The sequence below is a fragment of the Sceloporus undulatus genome, chromosome 3 (genome assembly GCF_019175285.1).
Source record: "Sceloporus undulatus isolate JIND9_A2432 ecotype Alabama chromosome 3, SceUnd_v1.1, whole genome shotgun sequence".
Taxonomy (NCBI): domain Eukaryota; kingdom Metazoa; phylum Chordata; class Lepidosauria; order Squamata; family Phrynosomatidae; genus Sceloporus; species Sceloporus undulatus.
Genome location: NC_056524.1, coordinates 274,051,320 through 274,061,220, shown reverse-complemented (window position 1 = coordinate 274,061,220; position 9,901 = coordinate 274,051,320). Strand labels below are relative to the sequence as shown.

Here is a 9,901-nt window from a genome sequence, read left to right as displayed (position 1 = left end):
TGTCAGAACTCCAAAGCCAATAACTAATCAATATTCCCATCCACTGTAGTTACTGTTCATATTGTTGTAATGGCTTAAAATTGTAGTCTGCCAGCTTGCTTTGCTATGGGGGTTGGGATGCTTTGGCGGGATAATTGCATAGGTCTGGAATGCACTGTTTAATTAGTAAGAGACATCTGCAGAGCTTCTCCAAGGTCACCCTGCTTTCTCTAGCCTGGGAAGCAAACAGGAGGGAGAGGTGTGGGGAGTAGAAGGCGGGAGAGTAAAAAAGGTGGGGGCCAGCCAGGAGTGTTTTTAACTTGAGGCTTGAGATTTGCTTTTCAGAGTTCACTAAAAAGTCTGTCTGATCACTTTCATTCATATCTCAATAAACTTCACTGCTTTTAAGCAAGTTGCTGTTGGAGATTATTGGTGAAGGTTGTTGGATCTTACAGTTAGTGAACTCCTGCTGTAATCTCTTTGTCATCATGACCGAGGTGAAGGTGCAAGTTGACCCATCCGACCTGGAGATCGAGGTGGTGAAGGAAACCGAGGCCCTCGGGACTGAGGGAAAAGGTGGCGTCGAGGGACGCCAGGGAGCCAGGCCCAAGACCGGGACCGGCGCTGAGGAACAACCAGAGGACTGGTGGTATTTGCCAGCAGGGACCGGAAGACACCGGCGCCGGGCTGGCAGATTGACGGCCTGGGACCAAGGCTTGGGGGAAGCTATGTGGCAAAGCCCCGGAGCTGAGGACTTAGTGGAGGAGGTGGCAGGAGTCAAGGACGACCTCCGCCAACTGAAGGAGATGATGGCAACCCTGATGCCCAAAGAAGGGAAGAAACCGAGCCAGGAGGCCCGGAAGGCACCCGTAGCCACCGCCGCCAGGGCAGCCCGTCGGCTGGACCTGGAGGAGGACTCCGACTCGGAGGAGGAGGACGAAGATGTCCAGGGCTCCAGGCCGCCCTCTCGTCGGCGAGGAGCGGGAGGAACCGCACGCAGTCACCGTGGGGAAGCAGAGGCACTGCGGGAGCTGCTGGCTGGTAAGCTGGAGGCTAAGTTCAACGGAGACCCGGAGCGGCTTCCCTTCTTCCTCGCGCAGGTGGCGGGACACATGCGGGCGAGAGGGGACTACTTCCCGGATGAAGCCGAGAAGGTGAGATGTGTGGCCGGCCGACTGGAGGGCCAAGCGGCTCAGTGGTTGGTGCAGCTGTATGATTGTGGGGCTCCTGAGCTGCGGTCCCTGGATGCCTTCATGACGGCTCTTCGTGCAAGGTTCGAGGACCCATTCCGCGTGGATCGGGCGAGAGCCAAGTTCGCCACCTTGCAGCAGGGAAGCAGATCGGTGGCCGAGTACGTGATGGAGTTCCGGAGGGTGGCATCCAATATTACGGACTATCCGGACGCGATGATGACGCGCCAGTTCCAGGATGGGCTCCGCGCAGAACTGCTGGAGTGGATCCTGATGAAGGAGTCGCCCACGGACCTCCAAGACTGGATTCGTTGTGCTGGGGAGGCGGAGGCTACCAGGGAGCGGATCAAGCTGGCCAAGCAGCGGGCGGCTTTCCAGCAAGGGAAGGCGGCAGCGGCTCCAGGACGAGAGGGCAAACCCAAGACTACGGCGGAGGTGGAGAAACAACGCCGGATGAAACTTGGCCTCTGTTTGGCATGTGGAAAGAAGGGCCACCTGATTGCTGCCTGTCCGGAGAGGGCCACAGTCAAAAAGGCGACCAAGGCGGCAGCAACCGGCTCCGGAGGGTCAGGGAAAGGGGCAGCCGGCCAGGCGGCCGCGCCGGCAGGTGCCGATGACAGTTGCCCAGCTGTACCGGCTCCGGACAATGACATCCCGGACTTGGTGAGTGGAGGGGTTTCCATATATTACCTTGAAGTTAAATTGGGACATAAAATAAAAGGGACTACCGAGCCCATGTTGGCGGCTCTAGACTCGGGATGCACCCGATGTCTGATCAGTGAGAGACTGGTGCAAGCTCTCCAGATTAAACTGGAGCCTTTGCCAGAGACAATCCCTTTCCTGCAGATGGATGGGACAGTCATGGGGGGAAAACCCAGCAGCCACCAGACGGAGAGACTTACTCTACAGATTGCAGGACACTGGGAATCCATCCGGTTTGTGGTGGGTCCTACCAGGGGTTGTGATCTAGTGTTGGGAATAGACTGGCTAGCCTTTCACAACCCATACATCAATTGGAGAACAAAACAGTTGGTGTTCAACGACCCTGGGTGTAGCAAACATGTGGCTTTGTCGGGAACCCTGGGGAGGGAACCCAACCGAGCCACAGCGGTGACTGTATATGGCCCTTTCCCAAAAGCGGTCGTCAACCAGCTTCAGGAGATGGGGAAATTTCCATGGGTCTACCAGGACTTGGGGGCGGTGTTTGAGGAAAAGGAATGTGACCTCCTGCCGCCCCACCGGGACACGGACTGTGCTATAGAATTGACACCCGGGGCCCCGCTCCCCAAACCTAAACTGTACTCAATGACTCCTAGGGAGATGGAGACATTGAAGGAGTTCATCAATAAGAATTTGGCTAGAGGCTTTATTCGCCCCTCCAAGTCTCCGTTTGGGGCACCGGTGTTCTTTAGAGAAAAGAAAGATGGGACCCTTCGATTGGTAACAGACTATAAAAATCTGAATGCTATCAGCACGTGTAGCAAATACCCTCTGCCATTAATGAAGGACATGCTGAGCAGGTTGGCGACAGGGAAAGTTTTCACCAAGTTGGACTTGAGGGATGCTTACTTTCGAGTAAGGATTAAAGAAGGGGATGAGTACAAAACAGCCTTCCATTGCCCCTTAGGGGCTTTTGAGTACTTAGTCCTCCCTTTTGGACTTTCTGGAGGACCTTCTTGTTTTATGCAGCTGATACACGAAGTACTGCAGGACCTGTTGTACGATGGGGTGCTGGTGTACTTGGATGATATCCTTATTTATTCCCCAGACCTGTCCAGCCATGTAAAATTGGTGCGCAAGGTGTTGCAAAGACTGTTGGATAACAAACTGTATGTCAAACTGTCAAAATGTGAATTCCATACCGACAACTTGGAGTTCTTGGGTTATAGAGTATCCACTAAGGGTCTGCAGATGGACCCACACAAGGTCCAAGATGTCATGAATTGGCCGCAACCAAAAACCCGCAAACAGGTGCAAAGGTTTCTAGGGTTTGCTAATTTTTATAGACAGTTCATTCCCAACTTTGCTCAAATTGCCTTGCCCATCACAAACTTGCTGAAGACCAAAGTGAAGGGAACTTCAGGGGGGCCTGCCACTGTTGAGGAACAGGCAGCCCGAAAGAAACCCTCTTATAAGGTGGAATGGACTAAGGAGTGCACTGAGGCTTTTGTGCAATTAAAGAAACTGTTCAGCACTGAGCCTGTGTTAAAGCACCCAGACCCCGAACAACCTTTTGTGGTGCAGGTGGACGCCTCGGACGAGGCCGTGGGGGCAGTGCTGTTGCAGAGGGACAGTGAAGGCAAATTGAGGCCTTGCGCCTACTTGTCTAAGCGCTTTGATTCGACCCAAGCCGGTTGGCCATGCTGGGAGCGTGAAGCATATGCCATTAAAAGGGCGTTAGAGGTGTGGAGGCAATTCTTGGAGGGGACTCCACACCCTTTTGAAGTGTGGACTGATCACCGAAACTTAGAGGCCCTGCAAACCCCCAAGCATTTGACTCCCAAACAGAGACGATGGGCGAAAGAATTTTACAAGTTCAATTTCACCATAAAATTCTTTCCTGGCAAAGACAATGTGCTTGCCGATGGGTTGTCCCGAATGCATGGTCGGGATCAACAGGAACGGGGGGAGCTACAAACTCTGTTCTCCTCAAAACAATTGGGGCTAGGTGTGACCACCCGCTCCCAGGCCAAGAAGGAACAGGAGTCTCGCTTAGAAAGCCTAGACCCTATGTTGAGGGAAATTTTGGAGAATTATGAGACTGATGAGGAGTTGACAAGCCTAAAACCCAAACTCCAATGTTCTGAACAGGGGGTATGGACCAAAGATGGGAAAGTTTATGTGCCTGAAGCCTGCAGGGCGAAAGTGCTTGAACTTTGTCATGATGTCAAAGCTGCAGGACATTGGGGGTTTGTTAAAACCTGGGTGACCCTGAGTGCAAAGTATTGGTGGCCCAAAGCTCGTAAGGAAGTTGAGGCTTATGTACAGGGGTGTTCAATCTGTGCCAGAGCCAAACCTCACACAGGCAAGCCAAGTGGCCTATTACAACCTGTGGAGACTCCATCTAGACCTTGGCAACACATTGCAATGGACTTTATTACGGATTTGCCAGAAAGCAAGGGCAAAGACACCATTTGGGTTATTACAGATTTGTTCTCCAAACAGGTACACTATGTGGGTTGCAAGGGGGTCCCATCTGCATCCAAACTGGCTGACCTTTTTATTGAAAACATATACAAGTTGCATTGCTTACCAGACAAGATTCTGTCTGACCGCGGATCATCTTTCACTTCAAAATTTTGGAGGTGCTTACAGGATAAACTGGGGGTGCAATTGGCCTTTAGCTCTGCTTTTCACCCACAAACGGACGGTCAGACGGAAAGGGTTAATCGGTCTCTGGAGGTATATTTAAGGTGCTATGTCAATTACCTACAAGACAACTGGATGGACTTGCTACCCCATGCTGAGGTGGCATTCAACGTATCTAGTCATGCCAGCATTGGAATGTCTCCTTTTCAAGTGGTGTTTGGCTATGAGCCCAGGGTTATCCCCTCGCTATCCCTTGAGCCAAAGGATCCTGTGCCAGTGGGAAAGTGGAGCCAACTATTGAGGGACAGTTGGCCTAAAATTGAGGAGGCTTTAAAGCAGGCCAAGTTGGACTACAAGCATTTTGCTGATCAGCACAGGAAGTCTGGTTGGGACATCCAGGAGGGAGACTGGGTGTTTCTGTCTACCAAGAACTTAAAGTGTAGAGTGCCTTGCAAAAAATTAGGCCCCAAGTTTGTGGGTCCTTTTGCTGTAAAAAGACTGGTTAGTGAGGTGACTGCTGAGTTGGATCTTCCAAAGATGTACAAACACATTAACCCCACCTTTCATTTCAGCCTGCTGAAGCCTGCTGGGAAGAGGACTGAAGATGAACTGAACGAACCTGCTCCCCTGCCTTTGCTCATTGAGGGGGAAGAACATTTTGAAATTATAAAGATTTTGGACTCTAGAATTGTAAAGGGGGGATTGGAGTATCTGGTGCAGTGGAAGCATTTTCCAGTTGATATGGCTGAATGGGTGGGGGTTAAACATGTAAATGCTGACAAATTGATTCATGAGTTTCATTTGGCCTACCCTGACAAGCCTAAATTGGATAAATAAAGTTTTGGGGAGGCAGAGTGTCAGAACTCCAAAGCCAATAACTAATCAATATTCCCATCCACTGTAGTTACTGTTCATATTGTTGTAATGGCTTAAAATTGTAGTCTGCCAGCTTGCTTTGCTATGGGGGTTGGGATGCTTTGGCGGGATAATTGCATAGGTCTGGAATGCACTGTTTAATTAGTAAGAGACATCTGCAGAGCTTCTCCAAGGTCACCCTGCTTTCTCTAGCCTGGGAAGCAAACAGGAGGGAGAGGTGTGGGGAGTAGAAGGCGGGAGAGTAAAAAAGGTGGGGGCCAGCCAGGAGTGTTTTTAACTTGAGGCTTGAGATTTGCTTTTCAGAGTTCACTAAAAAGTCTGTCTGATCACTTTCATTCATATCTCAATAAACTTCACTGCTTTTAAGCAAGTTGCTGTTGGAGATTATTGGTGAAGGTTGTTGGATCTTACAAATACAGACATTAGATGAACGAAATTAAATTCACCTGAAGGGTGAATAAACGGTAAAAAATGAATCAGAGAAGATTGGTTTAAATAGATTGCAGAACAAAAGGGGATAAAGGTATAAGAATAGAAAGGAAGGCTAAGTTTGGACATTTAAATCTGACAGGAAAAAGGAGGTTTATCAGACACGAGTTTTTGGCGATTTTTCTTGCCTATCGCACAATATTAGCGTCACCAACGTTGCCCAATAACATGAAAGCGCAATGTTCTTCCAGACGCCATTCATTTCTATGGGAGCCCGTTGCGCAATGCTCCTGTAGTTTAAGCGTCATTCCTCCCCTTTTTGGGCATTGCGGGCAAAAGTAGAAGCCCGGCCATGGTCTCCCGTTATCTTGCGAAATGTGTTGCGAAATGGTTTGGTGTAGTAGGCAGCAGAACAACGCAACGCTAAAGTTACTGATTGCAAAGTTCCCATGATGCTGGGCTGCTTTTTGACCCCATTCCCTTCCGGTGGTCTTCCTTTTCCAGGACTGGAGAAGAGAAGATTAAGAGGTGATATGATAGCCCTGTTCAAATATTTCAAGGGATGTCATATTGAGGAGGGAGCAAGCTTGTTTTCTGTTGCTCCAGAGAATAGGACACAATGGTGCAATGGATGCAAGCTCCAGGAAAAGAGATTCCAGCTCAACATTAGGAGGAATTTCCTGACAGTAAGGGCTGTTTGACAGTGGAACAAACCTCCTTGGAGTGTAATGGAGTCTCCTTCCTTGGAGGTCTTTCAGCAGAGGCTGGATGGCCATCTGTCGGGGATGCTTTGATTGTGATTTCCTGCATGGCAGAATGGGGTTGGACTGGATGGCCCCTGTGGACTCTTCCAACTCTACGATTCTATGATTCTATGATTCTATGAACACCTAGGAGGCTGCCAATGTAAGGAACACCCAGGGGTCATCCATTCCAGCCCCATTCCTCTGTCCTGCATGGACACCTGGGGGGCTGCAAATGCAAGGAGTCCCTAGGGGTCATCCATCCCAGCCCCATTCCTCTGTCCTGCATGGACTCCTAGGAGGCTGTAAGTGCCACCCCAGAATGCCTCTTGCACATGTAATAATAATAATAATAATAATAATAATAATAATAATAATAATAATAAATTTGTCACCTCGTAAATGCCAGAAAAGGATGCAATTGTCATGCATTCTTTTATAACTTTAAAATCACTTCAGAGCTATCCCTGCATTCCTTGCAAAAGCATGTATCGTTTTGCCAATTGCCTAATTGACAACAGCAACAAACGTAACATTCGATTGTAACATTCGCATTTTAGCATGGATTCTCCAAGGAAAAAAGTGCCCTTTCATTGTTCCCTTCCCCTTTCATTAGCTGACTTCCAGCAAAGGGATACTGTTGCAAAGGGCAAACATATATATATATATATATATATATATTCCTCTGGAAAAAACACAACAAAACATGCGCTCATTTTGCCAAAAAGGGAGGAAAGTGCCTGATGGGAGCTCTGTTCATGCCCTGCCTTTGACCTGACCTGAACTGCCCCCTTTCCTCCTGCTTTCACTTTGCCATTGCCTTCCACTGAGGCTGAGACAGAGTGACCTGTCAGTTCCAACTGACCCATGGAATCAGTTGGGAATAAAATGGAAATGCAGCGCAGGCATTCTGACTGTAGCACCCGCATATAACACAAACAACAACAATAACAATAACAACAACAACAACAACAACAATAATAATAATAATGGCGCTTAAGTTCCAGGAGCAAGAAGAAAGCAAGCACCCCAAAAATCATGTGCATAAATTGTCAAAAGAGGCTGCTCCTGCTGCATCCATTTCCCCACATCCCCGGCTCCTCTCCACAGCCCTATTTCCCTGGGCCATCCTCCTCCTCCTCCTCCTCTTCCTTCCTTCCTTCCGACCCTCCCCTCCCTCTGAGCTGCCCTGGGTCCTTCATCCTCCTCCTCCTGCTCCATTATAGGATGCCCTCCGTGGCTCCCTTCTTCCCATGGCTCTTTCCTCCTCCTCCTCCTCCTCCTCCTCCATCACTTTCTCCACTCTCCCCCCCACCAAAAGCCACCCTGATTTCCACTTTTGCCTTCTGTCACTCTTTGCATCCAGATTCCCTTTTTTCTTGGCTCTTTCCTTCTCCCCCTCCCCTCTGCTAAATAGGACCCTAAAGATGGGGGGGACCCCCTCGCTCCCCCAGAAGCACAAAGGTCATGATGCCACCAAAACCTCCAAAGGGCATGCGCAAGGATTTTGTTGCGAAATGCTCAACAGAAACGGAAGGCACTGGTGTAGTAGACAGTTCCGCTATGTGTGGTTTCGCATCATGCAAACCGCAACTTTTGCGCAATTGTAGCGCTAATATAACGTTACGCGGGAATGACGGAAAAGCAAGCAATGTGGTAAGACATCACACGACACAGTCATTTCGCAACGTTCTTTACACTTCCTTAGCGCAATTGCAGGGTCCAAAACTTGAGTCTGATAAACTCCAAAGTGTGTGATCAAGTTAACAAATGGATATTGAAGTTGTCAGTTATAAAACTGTATGATATAATCTTGGGAATGGAAGTCAAATCCATTTGCTAAGACTCAAGGAACGCTAGCTACTACTACTGTATATTGTGATGCTTGTTTTATACATTTTTAAAATTCAATAAAAGACATATTAATAATATAATTAAGATATACAAAATGCAGATGAATAATATCTAGATGGATAAGTCAACAGATAGAAAATGTTTGGAATGTGATGCCTCATGTTGTGTTATCATTTGCGACACATTTTGCAAAACTAGCAACTCAGAAAGAGAAATGAACTTTTGAATTTACAGAATTGGTCTTTACTGAGGAAATCAATTAGAATGGATGAAGCAAAAGTTAGGTTTTTGTTGTAAATTAGGGACTGCAGAAATCGGGAAGAAAGTATTGTATGTTTGTAGTATAGTAATTGTTAGGTTTCTGTTAATGTTTGTATGGTTTGTTTGGTGTTTCCTGTTTTAAAATGAGTGCTATGTTTTATAATTGTGTGTTTGTAAGTGAAAATTATATATCAGGGAAAATCATGAAATGCAACTTAATAAAAGGCAACATTTAAAAAAAAACAAATTAAACAATAAAGCCAAAATACAATAATCAAAATCAATCATCCTAAATATTATTATGACTATTATTAGTTCCATGATACTGAAATAGGTTGCCCTTGTTCTTCCCATGATGCCTCATTTTAATTATGTTCAAACTGGTTAATTTTACTCACTGAATTTATTTAATGCTGTTGTGTTAGTTTTAACTGGGAGTAAGGAGATCGTGTTGTTTATAGTTGTTAATCTTGCATTTTATGATTGTTACCCGCCTTGAACCTTCGGGGAGAGATGGGCTATAAATAAATATGTATTATTATTATCATTATCATTATTATTATTATATTTATTTATACCCCACCTTTTCTCCAAAAGTGGGACTCAAAGAGGCTCACAACTGGAAAAGGACAATGCAATTTAAAACATTTTAAAAAGCAAGCGTTGAAACAGAACTCCAGTCGCACATTTAAAAAATAAAATGCAATTAAACATATAAAAGATGGGGGTGTCATTTGAACACGAGACACACTTGTCAAAGTTTGCATGTTCCCAACCTTCCTGAATCATGCAGTTTCTGCCTTTATAGGTTAGATTCCTTCAAACCACATCAATGGTTATTTTATCTCATTTGCTCGGTGCGGTTTCCAGGTGATGCAAAGGTTGGCGCATGTTAACCTTATGCTCCAGCAACTCATCCCAATAGGACTGGTTTGAATGAATCTAACAGAACCAGTTCAGCAACTCCTTACCTTCAGCTGTCTCCTTGGACGTAAAGGCGGGAGAAGGGCCCCAAGCGCAGGAAGTGGGGATCTGACCTCCATTTGCTGACAGTGATTGACAAGGCTGCGCCATCAGCACTTTGACTATTATTTTTTTACCAGAATGGTTATTCAGACAGTGAAAATAATCCAAGATTAATCCAGGATGAATCTCCATTGTTCACATGCTTCCTGAATGCATCCAGTTAGGTTTTTTGGGGGGTCTGCCAAAAAAACCCACTTAACCCAGGATAATCGATACTGGGATTTTTCCTGACAT

The 9,901-nt window shown here is 46.9% G+C and overlaps 1 protein-coding gene across 1 annotated transcript in view; it reads right to left on the bottom strand.

The window, feature by feature from the left end:
- The window catches only part of LOC121926912 (cytochrome P450 2J6-like), a 41,209-nt gene that overhangs the window by 16,109 nt on the left and 15,199 nt on the right, over nucleotides 1-9,901 (bottom strand). The gene's annotated exons all lie outside the window — the stretch shown is intronic.